Consider the following 19,755-nt stretch of genomic DNA (forward strand, 5'->3'; position numbering starts at 1 on the left):
AATATTAGGCTCCTCACGAGGGCCTACGTCTTCCAGTCACAGGAGTCTGATAAGCTTTACAGTTGCATGTATGAGCTCCCTCCTGCGGAGCAGGCTCTTATCTAACCAGAAAGCAGGTGGTTGCCCCCATGTCTGGCATGGCACTAATGCACCAGTGCGTATATCTTTCTCCTGCATGTTAGTGTTGTAGTGTGAGAGTGATGCACAGAAATTTAAATTTTTAAAAAATTTGTTATTATTTTTACTTATTCACTTTACAGCCCTTTTACTTACCCCTTCCACAGCCGCTCCCCCTCCCCTTCTCTTCTGAGCAGGTGGGGACCCCTCTGGGCATTCCTCTCCACACACATGGAGACCCCATGAGGCTAGACACATCCTTTCCCACTGAGTCCAGACAAGGCAGTTCAGCTAGAGGAACATATCCAAGACGGGCTTTTAGGATAGCCCCCCCCCTCTGGTTGATTGAGACCACAGCCCCCGCTCCAGTTGTTCAGGGCCCACACGAGGACCAGGCTGCAAGTGTGCTAAATCAGGATGCACAGGAAATTTAAATTCAGTTTTTCCTTAAGGGTTTCATTTTTTGTATTATAAAAAAAAATTGGTTTCAGAATTTTTTCTCTATTATCTTCTTTCAAGTCATTTCTATTTATCTCAGGATAATAATTCCCAGATTCTGTTTCTCTTGGCTTTTTTTCCTCCCGTTTCCAATCAACACTTAGTTTTGTTGGTTATTTGTTATTTTCTGGTCCGTTGATTTCTATGATTTTTATTTTTTCATTCTTTTTCTTTAAAAATTTTTAAGTTGGATATCTCAGCCCACTCGTTTTCAGTACTTTTTTCTAAACATTTATTTTGTATGTGCATGTTCCTGTGTGTGTGTGTGTGTGTGTGTGTCCACGTGCATTTGTGCCACAGTGATTGTGTGGAGGTCAGGAGACAGCTTGTGAGAGTCACTTCTGTCCTTCCATCATGTGGGGCCAGGCATTGAACTTGGGCCTTCAGACTTCTGGTAGGCACCTTTACCTACTGAGCCATGTGGCTGATCTAAGCACTCCTTCCTTTTAAGATAAACATTTAAGGGCTTTCCCAATGGAGAAAGGGCACCATGTTCCTGTGTACCTCCTGGCTTCGTCCTGGATCATGTCTGTGTCATTCTTCATAGTTTTCTCTAGTGTCTAACATATTGTCAGAATGTGAGTTTTGACACATATATTTAACCATAAATAATTGATAGAATTAATATATTCATCACTCCACAAATTCATCCCTGTGGTGTAAATGCACCTTTTATTTTCCTGCTGTAAATGATGTCTTGGTGGCTTGCTCCTGAATAAGCTCACAGTTCTAGTTTTATTTGAACACTGGCTGGCTGGTTCAGCTCAGGTGTTCTGCGTCAAACTTCTCTCCAAGATAACTGGTTCAAACTGACTTCTGTCAGCTCCTCACTGAATTGCTCTGCTTGGCCTTAGACTAACTCTGGCAATTTGTTATAATCTTCTGGCTCCTTATTCTCCACATGTGCTTCTGCTACACAAACTCAATGAAACTGAATTGAACTCCACTGCACCGCCTCCTGTGCTGACTTCAACTGACTGACTCAACTCCACCGCAGTGAACTGACTGGACAGAGCTGCCTGACTCTACTCACTGAATTGCCTCCAACTAGGCATCACTTTCAAACATGACTGCTTCCTTCTACAAACTAACCAGACCTACCTTGTGTGGGATTAAAGGTGTGTGCTAACAGTGTGTCTGTATTTCAGCCAGGCCACACGGACTTAGGAGGTCTTTGGATCTGACCTCTTGCCAGAACAGCCATGTTGATGGGCTAACATTTCTCTACACTGTGACTTTTGGTTTTCTAATATATGTTTCATCCTAATTCCCATCCTTAGGTAACAACTGATTTGTTTATCTTTTCTAAGAATTTCTGTAAACAAACATATACACTATTTGCTCCTTTTTGCCTAGCTTCTTTTACTCAGAGTAAGTTATCTACAAATTAATCTGTGTTGCTGCACAATCCAACCCTTTCCGCTGTGTAGTAGTATTTTGTGGAATAGATGCATGCACAGTTTATCTGACCATTCACCTGCTGGTCGGCACTTGCATTGTTTCCCATTTGGGGCTTGTACAAATATAGTTGCTGTGAACATTTGTGGAATAGTCCTTGTGTGAATACACATTATAATTTCCCATCAGTAAGTACTAAGGCATAGGATAATTTGTTCCTACGGTATGTGCTTAAACACTTTACTTTGCTCTCAGCAGGATGTTGGTTGAGCTTCCTAATCTACAATTTATTATAAATAGGAGCCCTCTATATTTTTATAATTTCTCCCTTCCCCTCAATGTTCTCCTCCTCTTTTTCTTCGTCTTTTTTGTTGTTTTGAAACAAGGTTGACTTGAATTTACTACGTGGCTAATGATGATAGCCTGTCTCTACCGGCAGGGTGGTGGTGGTGCATGCCTATAATCCCATCACTTGGGAGGCAGAGGCAGGCAGATTTCTGAGTTCAAGGCCAGCCTAGACTACAGAGTGAGTTCCTGGACAGCCAGGGCTACACAGAGAAACCCTGTCTCAAAAAAACAAAACAAACAAACAAACAAACAACAACAACCTGTCTCTACCCCAGGTGCTGCAATTTCAGATACTCACCATTACCACTGCTGCTATTTGTAATTTCTTTTTCCTATTTATGTTTTTGATTCTACTAGAATTGGCCCTGATGTAAGGAGTGTGATATCTAACATTATTGTAAAGAAAGTCAGATGGTTTTATCAATACCGTGAATCCCATATAGGATATGTGGTGGTTTGAGTAAAAATGTCCTCATAGGCTCATAGATTTGAATGCTTGGTTACCAAGAAGTGACACTATTTGAGTGTAGTAAGAGGCCTTTTTGGAGTAGATGTGACCCTTTTGGAGGAAGTATGTCATGGGGGCTGGGGACTGGAATAGGGTAGGAGCTTCAAGGTTTCAAGGCCAAAGATTCAAGGGCTAAGCCAGGCACAGTATCTTTTCTCTTCCTGCTGCCTGCAGATCCCAATCTAGAACTCTTCACTACTTCTCCAGCATCATGTCTACTGCATGCCACCGTGCTCCCCACCATGATGAGAATGCACTGAATCTTAGAAACTCTAAGAAAGTCCCAAGTAAATGTGTTCTTTTATAAGAATTGCCTTGGTCATGGTGTCTCTTCAGAGCAATAGGACACTAAGACAGTATAAATAGACTGATAATGAAAGTCTACTCGTAAAACTCATCAAGTGATTTATTGTGGGTTTGGAAATCCTGTTTATTAAAATCAGTAGACCCTAAGGAAGCTTCTCTTGCTGAGAGGGATTGTTGGAAAGTCAACAGGGGAGTGAGGCATCACCAAAGGAAACATTAATTAAGGTTATTTTGAAGATTTCTCTTTGTCATTCTTTATAGAAGAGCAGAAAACAAACGCCACTCTAACCCCAACCATTTATCTCGGACAATAACTTTGTGTAGTGTATATTTTCCTTCAATACTAATTATGTAATTTTAAGAAAACAAGGTTGTTATTTTGAATTTTAATCATGTTTATTTAAATGTGAAGTCAAGATGAAAAATGAACTAGCCTTTCAAGTAGACAGTGTGAAAAACCATGCAGCAAGGAGGGTGACCCTTTCACATGACTCTGAGTAGGAACAGACTTTTCTGTTTCCTGAACATGATGATTTCTAAAGTTAAGATAAATCATCTGGGAGGGGCCAAGTTTTACAAGTGTGAAAATGTGAAAAGGCGACCACTGGAAAAAAGGAGCAGCCAACAATAACCCCTTCAGAGCTTCACAAATCCCCAGAGTATGTGCTCTTTTTGTTTACCATGTTAGAAAATGATTCTGGAATATATTTGTAGATTAACCTTATTAGAATTTGTTTACCATGTTAGGAAACAATTGTGGAATGTATTTGTAGATTAACCTTATTAGAGCTGTTTTAAGGTCAGGACAAGAACTTTGGCTCAGGCCAGTGAGCTGGCTCAGTAGCCAGATGTGCCTGCCACCCAGCCGGATGACTTAGGTTCCGTCTCTGGAATCCATACGGTGAAGAAAGAGAACCAATTCCTGAAAGTTGTCCTCTGTCATTTCCATGCAAGATGTGGTACACATGTAATACATACATACATACATACATACATACATAGACACATGCATGCACACATGGATGCACACATGTACATAACACACTAAATGTCAATAATTCTTTTTCAAGAAGTGGTTTGAACTTGGAGTTTGAAAGATTAAGCAAGTGATGAGAAAACAAGCTTAAAATAATTCATGTCTTGTGGAAAATAGATTTGCATGTATCTGACCATGTACGAAGTCTCTGTTTTAAGTACTAGACACTTTTTAAACTATAGTTTTTTATATTGTAAAGATTTTAACATTTTATTTATTTATTTATTTTTAAAGTTTTATTTATTTATTATATGTGAGAACACTGTAGCTGTCTTCAAACATTCCAGAAGAGAGCATCAGATCTCATTATGGATGGTTGTGAGCCACCATGTGGTTGCTGGGATTTGAACTCAGGACCTTAAGAAGAGCAGTCAGTGCTCTTAACCACTGAGCCATCTCTCTAGCCCAGATTTTAACAATTTAAATTGTGCTTATGTGTGTGTCTGTGTGAATGTATGTCATGTTGTGTACCCAAGAAAGCCAGAAGAGGACATCATACACCTACTATGGCTATAGGGGCAGAAGGACTATAGAGGAGGGACAGGTACTATTGAGGAAATTAGATAAGAGGGAGATGATGCATCATGCCCAGTTCACAGGGCCCAGGAAGATGGTATTCATCAGAGACTTAAGGAGGAACTGAGTCATCAAGATTAGAAAGGCTGGCATAGACCTTTAGTAGCTTTGCTGACCCCTTTGGTGGCACAGGATGTTTATGAAGTAGGAAGGGCTTTGATTAATCTGAGTGACTTAGACCAGCACGTAAAGCATGTCTATAATGTGGGAGAACTACCTAGAGGAGATAAGACAGAGGCAATGCCGAAGAAGAGGTCTGACTCGGTTATTCAAAGGCAAATGTGACAAGACTTGTGTTGAGCTGCAAAAATGTGAAATTTTTTTCTCAGGGAAAAATTGGCAGAAAGCCACAGTGTGTGCTAAGCAGCTTCTGGAAGGCTTTATAGGCTGAGGACTTTGTACTTCTGGGGCACTGGTAGGAATGAGCAGCTTGATCCAGCCCCACTGAGTTCATGGGGTGGAGACATACAGGGAGGCCCCAGCATGTGAAAGTGGAAGGACTGAGGTGGAGTGGAAACTTCTGGTTTCATGGAAAGTCAGTATGTTAAATGCGGTTTTGCTGGGCACACAGGCGTAAGGATGTTTGCCATAGAAAACAGGTGAAAGGGCATGTGATGTCTAGGAGGAATATAACTATGACCCTACAGTGGGGGTTCAAGCATTAGTTTCCCTTGCTTCACCTCATGAGTCTCTGTTGACAAGATGCATGTATTGGTTCGCCTTACACTGCATTGCTGAACTCCCCTTGTGGTGACTTCATAGAAACGCGCCAAAGAGCTTCTTGTGAGGTTTCTGTGGCTTCTTCCGCTTCTGTGGACTTGTCCAGTTGGTGAGCCCCGCAGTTTCATTTGGATTGAACCACTGTTGCTGATTCTTGTGTGATGTCTGCTGAGTGGACTGGACGGCAGCTGCTGGTTTGTGTTTGGTGATTGTTAGTGGACTGAGAACAATAGAGATTGGAATTTCCCCAAAGAACTATTTCTAAACAGGTCCACTTCTCCTGTATCCTAATAACCTTTCTTTGCCACTACCTCTTGTGGGTGGTGGGCTAGAATAGTGGTTGAACCATTATTAAAGTAGGCTCAGAAAAATATATGTCTACACTGAGGGCTGGGGAGATCTAACACAATTCACACCTCCTAACCATGCTACTGTGACCAACATTGATCTATTGAGGGAATAGTTGAAACCAGTGGCTGGAGTCTTTCCAGACTGTATTAGATCTTGCTTGTGTGTGACTTTGGTGTCTCCATAGTTATGAACTTCTGTGATTGCTGACACCCACTCAGAAACTGATGGCAGCAAATGCTAACAGACATTTACCTCACTATTTATTTTGGGATGCTGGTTCAGGGAGTTGCCTTGTCCCACCATCCTCTTGGGGAAGGCCTCATCACACAGATGATACAATCCTAACTTCTGACTGTTTTACAGATTTGGAAAGCCAGTGGGGAAGGAAACATGTGAGTGTACCCCAGGAAGCAAGCACAAGGCCATATGAGGTACAAGTAGCCATGTGCCACTCTGCAGCTCTTGAGAGCTTTACGGTTGGATAAGGCAGAGATGCCTCCCACCTGCTGCTTGGGAAAGGGCTCCAATAGTGTGGGTCTGTAAATGTTAAGTGAACAAGGTGTCTTACCCAAAGTCCCACTCAACTGTAGATCCTGCATGATGGAAGTGCTAGGCAAGATGTGCCAGCTACTGCAATAGTAGCATGGGTTGAACCAAATTTCTGATGGGACTTAAGGCTCATTCATGGGGTAGATTTACATCTGTACTGGGGACTTAGACAAAAACCTATAACCAGGGAAGATACAGACTCCAATGGAGAGGCAACTGTTATTTGGTTAAGTGTTGTACCAGCTGAAGTGCTTTCTCACATTTGTGTTTACAATCATGGGTTAATACTGATTGTAGTTATCTGAAGCGTTGTAGCAACAGCTGAACTCACAGGGCAGTTCTTCTGGTCTGGATGGTCAGTTGGTGGTCAGTAGATCAGACGGAACTGAGGTCAGCAAGGATTTGGGGACAGGTTCCCTTTCTCCATATAAGCTTTGGGTTACCTTTTGCATGTAGTGCCTGCACACAGCCTTGTTTCTTAGATGATGGCTTCAGGGTTCCCAAGAGCAAATGCAGAAGCAGTCTTAATTTTTTGTGCTTATTTATTTGTGTGTGTGTGTGTGTGTGTGTGTGTGTTGGTTCTTCCACCATACAGGTCCTGGAGATTGAACTCAGGTTGCCAGGCTCTGTAGCAGGCGCATTTACCCACGGAGCCATCTTGTTGCCTCTCTCCCTTTTAAAAGTAGAAGTTGAACAACCCTTTTTTTGAATTAGGGCCAAGCCAAGCAGCACCGGGTTAGCTCGTAGAAGCACCTCACGGAGAATAGCACATGGCTGTTGTTGAGGGATCTCAGTCATGGGATTTGAATATAAAAAGAGTCAGTCTTTAGATGAGAAAGCCTAGGACATCTGTTGATTAATTTTTACTTATGCTTTTGCAGTGCTGAAGATTGAATTCAGGAGTCTTCCCCATGCTAGACAAGCACATATCACAGAGATACACTGCGCAGCATTGTGCATTTAGTTAAAGGAGTCCCTTCATGTACTATGGATGAGAGAAGCTAGGTTGATTGACTGTGGTGCTGTTGAGAGTTCTGCCATGAGAGGAGGTAGCCTGGTGTATCATCAGCACAAAGTCTTGGGAACAGAGGGAGCGAGGCTTGTCTCCCTGTGACTTGCTCCGACACCACAGGCCTTCTCTCTTTCCAAGGTGAGATGCTTGTTTAGATTTGATGGGCGTGGGGAGCCACTGCCACCAGCGGTACGCTCTTTGGCCTAACTGCCGGGCAGGCAGGACTATGTTTGACTTCCTGCAGTTTTAGTCTCTTATCCAGGGAGGACACAGGATAAAGGCCGAGGCCTTAGCACACTGACTTTGTTCGAGTCATCATGGCTCCAGAGCTGCTGAAGAGCTAACTTAGAAATGATATATGCCTTCCTACCTGAATTTACATCCTCCAATCAGGATTTATTTTTTAAATTAAATTAAATTTATTTTACTTATTCACTTTACGTCCGGCTCACTGCTACCTCCTGCTCACACACTCACTTCCACAATCCTTCCCTATTCCTCCTCTCTGTCTCCATTGAGCAGGTGGGGCCCCCTTGGGTATCCTCTCACCCTGACACTTCAAGTCTCTGTGAGTCTAGGCACATCCTGTACCACTGAGGCCAGACAAGGCAGCCCAGCTAGAAGAACACATCCCACAGACAGGCAACAGCTTTTGGGACAGCCTCCATTCCAGTTGTTCGGGACCCACATGAAGACCAAGCTGCACATCTGCTACATATGAGTGGGGAGGCCTAGGTCCAGCCTGTGTATGTTCTTTGGTTGGTGATTCAGACTCTGAGAGCCCCAAGGGTCCAGGTGAGTTGACTCTGTTGGCTTTCATGTGGAGTTCCTATCCCCTTCAGGGCCCCAAATCCTTCTTCCCATTCTTCTGTAAGAGTCCCAAGCTCTATCCATGGTTTGGCTGTGGGTGTCTGTATCTGTCTGAGTCAGCTTCTTGGTGGAGCCTCTCAGACGACAACATGCTACTGTATGTAAGCATAACAGAGTATCATCAATAGTGTTAGGGACTGGTGTTTGACCATGGGATGGATTTCAAGTTGGGCCAGTTCCAATCAGTGTTTCTTAAATCAATCTTCCAAGTCTTCCACTTATGAAAAAGTCCTGCTTATGACAAAAACTCTGCTTCTCTCTGAGATAGCCCCCCCCCCCAAGCTCCTCACAGCTCCTTCTTAGCACTCCCTTCCTCGGACTTCCTTTCTCTGCTGCCCAGCTCCTAAGGGCAGGGACCAGTTTTCAGATGGGAGATGAGTCATGGTGCAGGGCTGTCTGGCTTTCTTGTTACTAAGATGCAGGTTTGGAGAGGGCTTCTGGGCTGCTCATGAGCACATCAGGGGACTGGCACATATTGATAGCAGTTCCTCCACTTCCCATAGTCCTTCACAAGTTAGGTGATCAGGGTGTAGAAGACCATCTGGAGGACCATCCAGGCCTTCTTATTATCTGACCCATGGACCAGGGTTTCCCCAGTGTTTTTCATCTCTGTGGTAGTTTGAATATTCTTGAGTCAGGAGGGAGTGACACTATTTAGAGTGGCCTTATTGGAGGAAGTGTGTCATTGTCTGTGTGAGCTTCAAGACCCTCATCCTAGCAACATGGAAGCCAGTCTTCTTCTGTTGCCTTCAGAACAAGATGCAGGACTGTTGTGCCAGGGAACATTCATGAACCCCAAAAGACCATCAAGGAGCTGTTTTTGATGTAAGCACATTAGGGTCTCTTTATTATAAACTTGAGTTTGGGCTTACTTACTGCTGGCTCTACTGGACAGTTTAGAGAAGCAGCCCAGAACTCTCATAGGGACAGGGTTTTATAGGAAATGGAAGTAAGTGAGAGGGGTGGTGTTTCAGCCTGGCAAGGATCTAACTGAATGGCTACTGTAAGCTGATAGGTGTGTGCTCTGAAGCAAGACCATATATAATCATGAAGGATCTGATTTACTGTTGCTAGGAAGTAGCTAGGGAGTAACTCTGGCCAAGGACGAACTATTGGCTTCTTCCTGGTACTTGGGTGTAGATTGGGTTCAGCTTCAGGCCAAGGTCTCAGGATTTTTATTTTTGATAGAGGCTAGTTCTAAGATGAAATAGGATAGGTTTGGCCTTTTAGGACTCTCAGCTCCTCCTGCTCCATGCCTGTCTGAACACTACCATGCTCCCACCTTGTTGATAATAGACTGAAGCTCTGAACCTGTAAGCCAGCCCCAGTTAAATGTTGTCCTTATAAGAGTTGCCTTGGTCATGGTGTCTGTTCACAGCAATAAAACCTTAACTAAGACAATCTCCATGGGTTCATTTGGGGGATGAATTCCTCATGGTAACAATGGCCACTCAGGGAGTGAGTCAGCCTTCTGGTTATTTTCTGGATAAGAGGAAGTCTTCTGTGAAACTCAGTCACAGTCTCAGGCTTCTCTTTCCTCCTCTGCCCCACCTCTCCATCCTAGAGGAGTCACCAATATCAATCCTGAGAGGAAGGAGAGTTGCTTTGATATGGGAGGTCACTGCATAGTCCTGGCTGGCCAGGAACTTACAATGTAGACCAGGCTGACTTTCAAATCACAAAGGCAGAAATCACCTGCTTCTTCCTCCAGAGTGCATGCACCATCATGCCTGCACTGTTTTTGAGTCACAGTCATATGTAGCCCAGGCTAGCCTCAAACTCACTATGTAGGTGAGGTTGACTTTGAATTCCTGAATCTCCTGCCTCTACCTCCCAAGTGATGGGATTACAGGCATATATGACAATGCTCATTTGAACACTATTTTTGATTGGACAGAATATATGTGGATGTAAAGGAGTGGCCTGCACAGGTTCCAGGTCAGTTGAGACTACACAATGAGGCCTGATCTTGTCTCAAAAAACAAATGAGTAAATGACTATGTGGGGAGAGGAGATCAGAGTGGACTGCACACAGCAGTGACGCTTCAGGGAACTTGTGACATGAATTAGAGTCTGACTGATGACTCATTAGATTTGTGCAGATGAACCAGATGGCTCAGGGTTCAGGTTTTTAGAAGAAAATGCCCTGGAAGAGAGGAAATCCAAATGTAAGAAAAGTGAAACAGGTGGAGAAAGACACGAGGTTCTTAGTGAAGGCCCCGTATGGTAGCCAGCATCTATAATCCCAGCGCTTGAGAGGCTGAGTCAGGAGGACTGTATTAGTTGTTGCTATGACAAAGTATCTGACAGAAGCGACTTAGAGGGGAGGTCTGTTCAGGCCACACCCTGGGGCCCAGCTCATCATGGTGTTGAGGAAACTGTGGCAGTCACAAAACAACAATGGGTGCTGATGTGAGTGCAGCTCTTCTTTCTCTCTAAGTCAGGACTGCCCATGGGGTGGTACCAACCTTCTGGGTAGGTCTTCCTATCTCAATTAACCCAGTCCAGAAACCCCCTCAGGGATGTGGCCAGAGGTTTGTCTCCTGGGTGGCTGTGGGCCAGCTTGCCTCAGTCATCATAAGGATATTCAGTCAAGTCCAATCTGGATACAGAACATAGCTTTTTATTTTTTTTAAGACACCTAAATGTCCTAAAAAAAGAAAAAGGAATGTTGAAGAATCATGAAAATCTTTAATAATAGCAATTTTAAATTTAAAGAAAAAATTGGATTTCCATTGAATGTCTATCTATCTATCTACCTATCTATCTATCTATCTATCTATCTACCTAATTTTTTTTTGTTAAATCCTATTTCATTTTCTATTTCAGCTGGCCAAGCCTCTGGCCCTACAAGAAATAAGAGAGAACATTTTTTTTTTTAAATCTTGGCACTGACCCTTTGGGTCACAAGTCTAAGAAGCTATTTAGTCAGTCATGACTTGCCCAAACAGTTAAGACTGAGGCTGGCCCATTAATAGCTTGTTTTACTAAGAATAGTTACTCAGCTAACAGAAGGGAATGCTTCCGAGATGATGTTGTTGAACCCAGATGTGATGAGCCTCGAGTTTAAGTGTTGAGAAAAGAACTCTCCACAGGAGAGGGGCCTTTGTGTAACATAGCTACTGCTCTGCCTGTCTGGCTGGCATGGCTAGAAGTGTCAATGAAAAGGTCCAACTGAGAAGCAGGGGAAAGATTAAAGCACTTGGAGTGCTGGAGGTTGCATCTACTGTTTGAATATCTAGGCAGCCACTGAGGCATGTTTGGAGATGTTTACCAAGATATATTCTACTAAGAAGAGGGTCTTGTATAACTAATAGTTTAGGTTCAGGCTGTTTGAATTGAAGCCTTACTGACTAACAAGCCTGGGGTAGCCCTGAGGCCACCTGCCGTGATTTAATACCTCTCTACAGTTTGGACAAGTAGAGTCCAACAGGACGATCATTACGAACAGCCTCCAGGAAGATGGCCCAGGATGAGCAGGAGTGAAAGGTCAGTCAAGGTCAACCACGAAGAGAAAGGTGCTTCTGATACCCAGCCAGGCCCAGATGAACTTGTCATCACTGTAGTGGAAAAACTGGTTTCTGCTCATTCACTGTGGAGCAAGTGTCTGTGTTATTGTTTTGCAGTGTTCAGCAGCAGTGGGTGATGTGCAGGCATCGTGCCTACGGCTCTAGTCACAAGAATTCTCCGAGATTTTAAAAGTTTGAATCTTCCTTATTGCTCCTGTGGCTATTTTGTTCCCTTTCTTAGAGGAACCAAAGCACCCTCTCTTAAGTCCTCCTTCATCTTGAGCTTGGTGAATTGCAACTTGTTTATTTGAGCTTTTGGACTAACATTCACTTATTAGTGAGTGCATACCATGTGTGTGTGTTCTTTTGTGATTGGGTTGCCTCGCTCAGGATGACACTTTCTAGTTCCATCCATTTGCCTAAGAATTTCATGAATTCATTGTTTTTAATAACTGAATAGTACTCCATTGTGTGTGTGTGTGTGTGTGTGTATACCATAGTTCTGTATCCATTCCTCTGTTGAGGGACATCTGGGTTCTTTCCATCTTCTGGCTATTATAAATAAGGCTGCTATGAACATAGTGGAGCATGTGTCCTTATTACATGTAGGAGCACCTTCTGGGTATATGCCCAGGAGTGGTATAGCTGGGTCCACAGGTATTACTATGTCTAATTTTCTGAGGAATCACCAAACTGATTTCCAGAGTGGCTTTACCAGCTTGCAACCCCTCCAACAATGGAGGAGTGTTCCTCTTTCCCCACATCCTCTCCAGCAACTGCTGTCCCCTGAGTTTTTCATCTTAGTCATTCTGACTGGTGTGAGGTGGAATCTCAGTGTTGTTTTGATTTGCATTTCCCTGACAGCTAAGGATGCTGAACATTTCTTTGGGTGCTTTAGAGCATTTGAGTTTCCTCAGTTGAGAATTCCCTGTTTAGCTCTGTACCCCATTTTTAATAGGGTTATTTGACTCTCTGGAGGCTAACTTCTTGAGTGCTTCCTTCAACCTCGTACTGAATGACTCTGCTTTGACAGGAATCTCTTTGGCAAGCTCCTTTGAGACGTACTGGTTTCTAAAAGTTCTGCATCATCACACATCTTCAAGTGGAGTTCTGGAGATAGCTAAGCTTGACACATCGCGATCACACATTCCTTTCCGTGAAGAAGGCACCCTTGAGCCTTTGGGTGTTATGACAAAATCTTGGGAAATGGTGCCTGTGTTTCTTGATTTTCACGCTCATCTTCTCATTAAAGAGAACTTCAGTCAAAACAAGAGGGCCCATGGCTTCACACCCAGTTTTTCTGCCTTAGCGATGGTTTCTTTATCAGATGAATCAATAAGGGTCTCTTCTTTTTTCAAAATCAAGCAGGATGTTGACACGCCCTCCTACGGTTCTTGCCAAATCTTTGCTGAGTGTCAGACCCGTTGTATGGTTGCTGAATTCATCGGTTCCTCACCTCAGTGATATCATCCCCAGCCATCCTGCTCCTCCTCTTCCACAACATGTGGAGGAGGTGGTGTCTCTCCGCAGGCTGTGGAGCCAGGAGCCAGTTCTCTAGTCCATGCCCTTTCTATTTTTCTTTTTCTTTCCTTTCTTACCTGTACTTCTAGACATTATTCTTGGGAGGATTTCTGAGAATGAATGTACGGAGTTTATGATGTGTGTAAGCACGCCTCAGTGCCCACAGGCTTTACAAGAATTACCTATTGCTTGCTTCATTGATTGATAAGTAGATCTGCTTCAGGACTCTCACACTCAGGAGAGAGAACAGTTTTTTTAAATGATTTTTTTTTTAATCCATCCAACATATCCTGCCGCTTATTCACCTCATGAAATCCATCAACAATGTAACGGTCATTCTTAACATCAAACTGGGTCTGTGCTCCCAGGTTACAGCCAAAATACCTAGTGGGATACATTGGAAGCCAATTGAGTGCCTTTGTAATGTCAGCCAACCATGTTGACTATAGCTGTCTGGACTCTGTTTCTTTGTCCTCAACCTTGGCAATCAGAGGGGGCATCTTGTAGGGACAGAACTGGTCTGTCACACTGTGGTTGACATCAACCGGTATTTTGGCTTATTAGTAACTTTATAAGTCACATGAACAGATCTTTGATTACATTTTTTTTTTTTTTTTGGTATCTTCTGTCTGGAGAAGAAGGGAAGGCATAAATGACTGCAAGAATTCTTGGCCTCTGACATGAAAACCTTTTCCCACTGAGGCTGTTAGCTTGTCTGCTGTGTTTCCTCAAAATGGGAATCAATGGCTGTGCGACAGCTCTCTGGAATGGTCTCTCTCAGACTGAGACTAGAGTTTTAATGCCTTTGAATTTGTAAAGACTGTGGGACTTTTAAAGTTATTGTGTTTTATATTGTAATATAAGTATTAATATGCCATCTTCAGGATAAATGAAGAAGGAAAGATTCTAATTGAGAAGTGATGTGTTTGTGTGTTAAGCCTGGCAGTAAAGGTGCACACCTTTAATCCCAGCATTTGGAAGGCAGCAGCAGGCAGATCTCTCTGAATTTGAAGCCAGTCTGGTCTACAGATCGTGTTTCAGGACAATCAGGAAGCCCTACTTCAAAACATCCCCATTCTACCCACCCCCAAAAAATTTGAAAAAAGGAAAGAAAGAAAGAAAACTGACATATTTGTGTGTTAAGTTGATGTGGGATCAGTTCCACTGGCTGGTTTTATGTCAACTTGACACAAGCTAAAGTCATCTGAGAGAAAGGAGGTTCAATTTAGAAAATGCCTCTATAATATCAGGATGGACATAAGCCTGCAGGGCATTTTCTTAATTAGTAATTTATGGTGGAGGCCCAGCCCATTGTGGGTGGTGATATTTCTGGGCCTGTAGTCTAGGGTTCTATAAGGAAGCAGGCTGAGCAAGCCTCAAGGAGCAAGCCAGTAAGCAGTTCTTTTCATGGTGTCTGCATCAGGGTTCTGCTCTGAGTTCCTGTCCTGACTTCCTTTGATGATGATGATATGGAAACTTAACGCTGAACACACACTTTTCTTCCCCATGTCGCTTTGGTCATGGTGTTTGATCACAGCAGTAGTGACCATAACTGAGACACTGTTCTCACGGAGGGTTCTGGTTAGGGTCCTGTCGCCTGCACAGTGTAGCTCATAACCGTCTATGTCAGTTCCACAGGGTGACACCCTCTCCTGCCGCCTTCGCACCAAGCATGTACGTGGTGTGTATACCCACATGAAGACACTCATAGACACATGAAATAAAAATACATCTTTAAGAAAAAGCACCAGGTCTATAACATCAGCCAGCAATATGGTCTTTATATGGATAGTGCTATATTCAAATTAAAAAGTTAAAATTCAATAATAAGGGCAATTTTTTTGTTTGTTTTTCCTGACAGGGTTTCTCTGTAGCCTTGGCTATCCTGGAATTCACTCTGTAGATCAGGCTAACCTCAAACTCAAAGAGATCTGCCAGCCTCTGCCTTCGAAGTGCTGGGATTAAAGCACTACCACTGTCCAATAAGGACTAATTTTAACATAATCTAAATCAATTGTTTTTTAAATGTATGAGGTATGACTGATTAAAATGTTTAGTCATATGCTCCACATATATAGAATTTATTTATGGTATATGCTTTTCTACTTTACTACCTGAATTTAAATTTCTAATACTCTCCATATTTAAATTTATGTTGTTTTGGAATACAAGAATGCCACCCTTCAAACTCTGAACAAGTTCATTATATAGTGGTTTAAATAGACATTTCGTTTAAATACAGAGGTTTAAATAGTTATTTATGTCCTCTTCTGACCTGTCCAGGCACCAGGCAGTACTCCCATGTGCATGAAGACATTCACACATACACCCAAAGTAAAATAGAAAAACTTAGAATACATAGCCTTAGTAACTCAGAGAAATTTGCCTTTCTTTTGAGAGATTACCCAGTAACCTCACCTATCTAAGTTTAGATTAATCCACACGAGAGCGCACTGGGGTGCGGACAGAAAAGCGTTTGCCCCGTTACGGACTGTTCATTGATGTGCATCATACCAGGTGTAAATATACTGTCATCTTTAATATTCACAAGAAGTCTGCAAGATGGTGCAGTGGTTACAGCAACTGCTGTTTTCCTTCCATGTTGTGATACACACAAAGCAACCTCAGAGACCAAAGCTTTCTTTTAACTCCGTTCCCAGGGATGCTCCGTTGTGGTGGGGAGTCGTCAGAGGCTTGGAGCTGTAGGCCACGCCATATCTGCAGTCAGGAGGAGAGGGCAATGATCGTGTGCGTGGCCCCATCCATAGAGGGCAGGTCTTCCTGCTCGACTGATTCTCTCAAGACGCTCTCCCACCCATGGGGCTCTGCGCTGACAAGCTGGCAGTCAACACTGGCACATATGCCTTGTGCCGAAGAACAAAGAAAGGAAGAGGTGAAGTCTTACAGACAAGGTCAACAGGGGTAAGGGGTAGTTCTAATATTTTTATGTTCATTTGAGGTATATGGTGTATGGTGTGTGTGTGTGTGTGTGTATGTGTGTGTGTATCACAGCATGCATGTGGAAATCAGAGGACATCCTGTGGGAATCGGCTTTCTCTTTCTGCCATGTGGGTCCTGGGACAATACTCGGGTCATAAAGCTTGCCTGCAGAGGCCTCCCCCTGCTGAGCCATCGCAGCAGCTTGTGTCCCAGATGTATATTTTATTAAGGTTTACCAAGCAGCCCTGTAAAGTACTGTTATTTTTCTGGGTTTGCAAGTGAGGCATCTGGGACTTGGAGGGTTGCTTATGTCACAGAACTGCTTAAGGGCAGGGCTATCATTTGACGCCTTTCCCTGGTTGTCTTCTGATGGAACAAGAAGGCATCTAGGCAACGGAGGGACAGACCAAGACTGACAGACAGACCAAGACTGATGAACAGCCTGTTGGGGAAGATGACAGAATCCATTGATGTTTGGTAAATTTTCTTTTAATCTTACCCACAGGGCACGGGCTTTATGTTGTTCCCAGGAATAACACTCAGTTCAAGAATAATGACATAGGGTAGAAAGTGACCGACTGAGGCTCCCCTCAGACCCCCGCGGTGGCCAGGCTGAGAGACTCAGCAGACCTCACTGGAAGGCTGAGTCAGTGGGCTTTATCTCCAGCCTGTTCTGAAACATTCCTTCCTTCAGTCTTCTGAGTCACCTCACCTGCAGCTTCTAGAACTCTGCTTCACTTCAGGGTCCATAGGCAGGCCTGTGGATAAATAATGCTTTTGCTCTTCCTGATTTCATAAAAGTAGAGTCATGACTCAGTCACATTCTCCAGAGAGCTAAAGGTATACTCACATGTGACCAGGCCAGGAGTTAGTCACATAAACAGCACAGAGTTGCTAGGCAACCCAATACACAATTAGTATTCAGCGATGGCAGTGTTTGCTTAGTTCCCGGACGTTCTGGGGATTCTGACTTAAGTTCCAAGGACACAGGTGTGGAACAGCCATGTGTGGTGCTCCCGTGTCAAGCCCGCATTCTCCTCTCCCCTCCCCAAGGGGCCCTGGATTTAGTTTACATTTCCTGCTCAAGATTGCAATAATGAGATGTGAAAATAGGAGGGGGGGGGCGGATGCCAGCCAGCTCAGAGAACATGCGAGGATGACATGCGTGTGCATGTGTGCTTACACGCCACAGGTGAGTTCTAGGAGTGCTCAGGCTGGCTCCTAATGGTTCTTTAGGCTTGTCTTCCGCAGTCCCTTTCCCCTGAAGCCACTCATACCGGGATTGCCTGTCTCCTGCTATGTACTTTTGTTGCAATTGTTATTGGTTTTGGTTGTTGAACCTTCCTAAAGTTAGGAAGAATTCCCCCTGTCCCTCTGGGACTTTCTTCTCTTCTCTAATCTGAGGAAGACCTAGAGGAGAGGCTTTCTGTCCAACTAGACTATACTTTCAGGAGTTACACAGGTCACAACTGACACAAAGACAAGAGGGATGACTAGGGTACACTTCTTTCCCACGACATGGCGTAGCCTCGTAGCAGGCCTTCCCCTTCATTAACAGCTGAGTCTTTTGGAACCTTCCCAAGCTTGTTCCCCTCTCCAGGCTCAGGCTCAGGCCCACCACACGAGCACTCCCATCCCCAGCCAGCGCCAATTCCAGGGGATCTTTCTGCTTAAGTCAGCCGGGATCAGTTTCCAAGCTTGCCCCAAGATTCCTGAGCAGACACTTTCCCAGGAGTGTTCTAGAGTGTCTGCTCATCTCTCCTAGCTGGTATAACCACCCGGACTCTGGATTAGAACAACAGACGTCTACCTTATCACAGTTCTAGAGGGGAGGCACTGGAAATCAGCTCTGGGCTGTGTGAATCAAGGAGCACAATCTCTCCAGAAATGACTAAGGAGGATCCTTCCTCCTGATTCCAGCAGCTGTCAGGACTCCCTGCCTTATTGCCTTCTGGATGTGGTTACATTATTCTGTTCTCTTCCTCTGTGGTCACATTGCCCTGCCTTCCGCCTGTGTCAGCGCTCCCTCTGCCTTTTATAAGGACAAGTAATTGTATTTGAGACCCACCTCCACTCCAGGGTAATCTTCCATCTTGAGAGCCTTAATCATATCTATAAAGACTTCACCCCATTTCCTCCCTCCTCTTTGACATAGAAGGCTGCATTCACAGCTCTAAGAGTTTGTACATGAGGACATCTTCTGGGAGGCATTTTCAACTCTTTGAGCGCCCTCAATATATTTCTCCGTAGCTCTGTGGTTGGCTTTTCTCTGTCTCCTCTACTAGACCGTGAGTTCAGGGGCCCAAAGCCGTTTGTCTCGTCTGTTGTTTGGTAGCATCATCAACATGCCATTCTGAGAAGTTGCTTCTTCTGAGTAAAATCAAACAGCAAGATAAAATCTGTTCAACCTGAGGCTCGATGGCTGTCCCCTACGATCTGGAGCAGGAAGACACAATCTCACAGCAAATTCTCTACTTCTGAGGCTCTTACAATCTCTCGGTTCCTTCTTCCAACGTGTTCCCTGAGCCTTAGGCGGGGAATATTTTATAGATGTGTCAGTTGGGACTGAGCTCCACAACTCTGCATTTTGATTGGCTGTGACTTTCTGTTGTAGTCTCTGTTGCAAAGAGAAGTTTCCTTGATAAGGACAAGTAATTGTATTTGAGACCCACCTCCACTCCAGGGTAATCTTCCATCTTGAGAGCCTTAATCATATCTATAAAGACAGATGTTTATTGATTTTTGTCAGGGATTATACTGGTTTAGTAATTTAGTGGTCTCCTCCAGTTACCATGATTTCACTGGCACTAAGTGGTTAGCTAGGTTTCCAGGTGTGCTGTCCCTCTTGTTGGGCAATCTTAAGGTTGGGTGTTGGTTACTTCCAAGGTACGTGTGCCACGATTGCACCTCTAGGGTTATTGTGCCATGCTGGTGGGCCGTTGATGAGGTTCATGGGTTGGTTGGTGTCTTTGGAAGCTTGCATGGTGCCTTCTAGTACTGTGAAAACTTCCTCTCAGGGAGGGGGCATTGAGGTCAGTTCCAGTCAGGGTCCCCTGGGGCCTGTTTCCGGAAATATATGATGCCTTCACCAATAGAAACTTTCCTTTCACCTCTGGTGTGTAGCCAACGCAACAGCAATAAGATGTTTGTGAGTCTCTAAGCCACATCTCAAAAGAGGGCTTCTTGTGCTTGGTACTGGGGTTTTTGTTAGGTGGTCCGATTTTTTGTTTCTCTCCTAACAAAGCGGGCAGTAACTCCCCTTGTTTCCAAGGCAAATCTCTACATCAAACAGAAGAGATTTTTCTTTAACCTTGAAACATGATAATTCCTTTCTATGGTGCCAAACACAATTCGGCCTGTCTCCCAAGTTCCCAGTTATCATCAGCATCTATTCACCTCAGGAAAGTTGCTTTTCTTACCCTGTCCTACTGACATTTACTTTATTGCCCATCCCCCCAACACAAATCCCCTCAAACGCTTCAGTTCTCTTCTTGTT

General features: G+C 43.9%; 1 pseudogene; it reads right to left on the reverse strand.

Moving 5' to 3' along the window:
• Positions 1-5,543: 5,543 nt before the first annotated feature.
• Positions 5,544-19,242, reverse strand: LOC127679769 (eukaryotic translation initiation factor 5-like; annotated as a pseudogene).
• Between the last annotated feature and the right edge of the window lie 513 nt (positions 19,243-19,755).

The sequence above is a fragment of the Apodemus sylvaticus genome, chromosome 3 (assembly GCF_947179515.1).
Source record: "Apodemus sylvaticus chromosome 3, mApoSyl1.1, whole genome shotgun sequence".
Lineage (NCBI taxonomy): Eukaryota > Metazoa > Chordata > Mammalia > Rodentia > Muridae > Apodemus > Apodemus sylvaticus.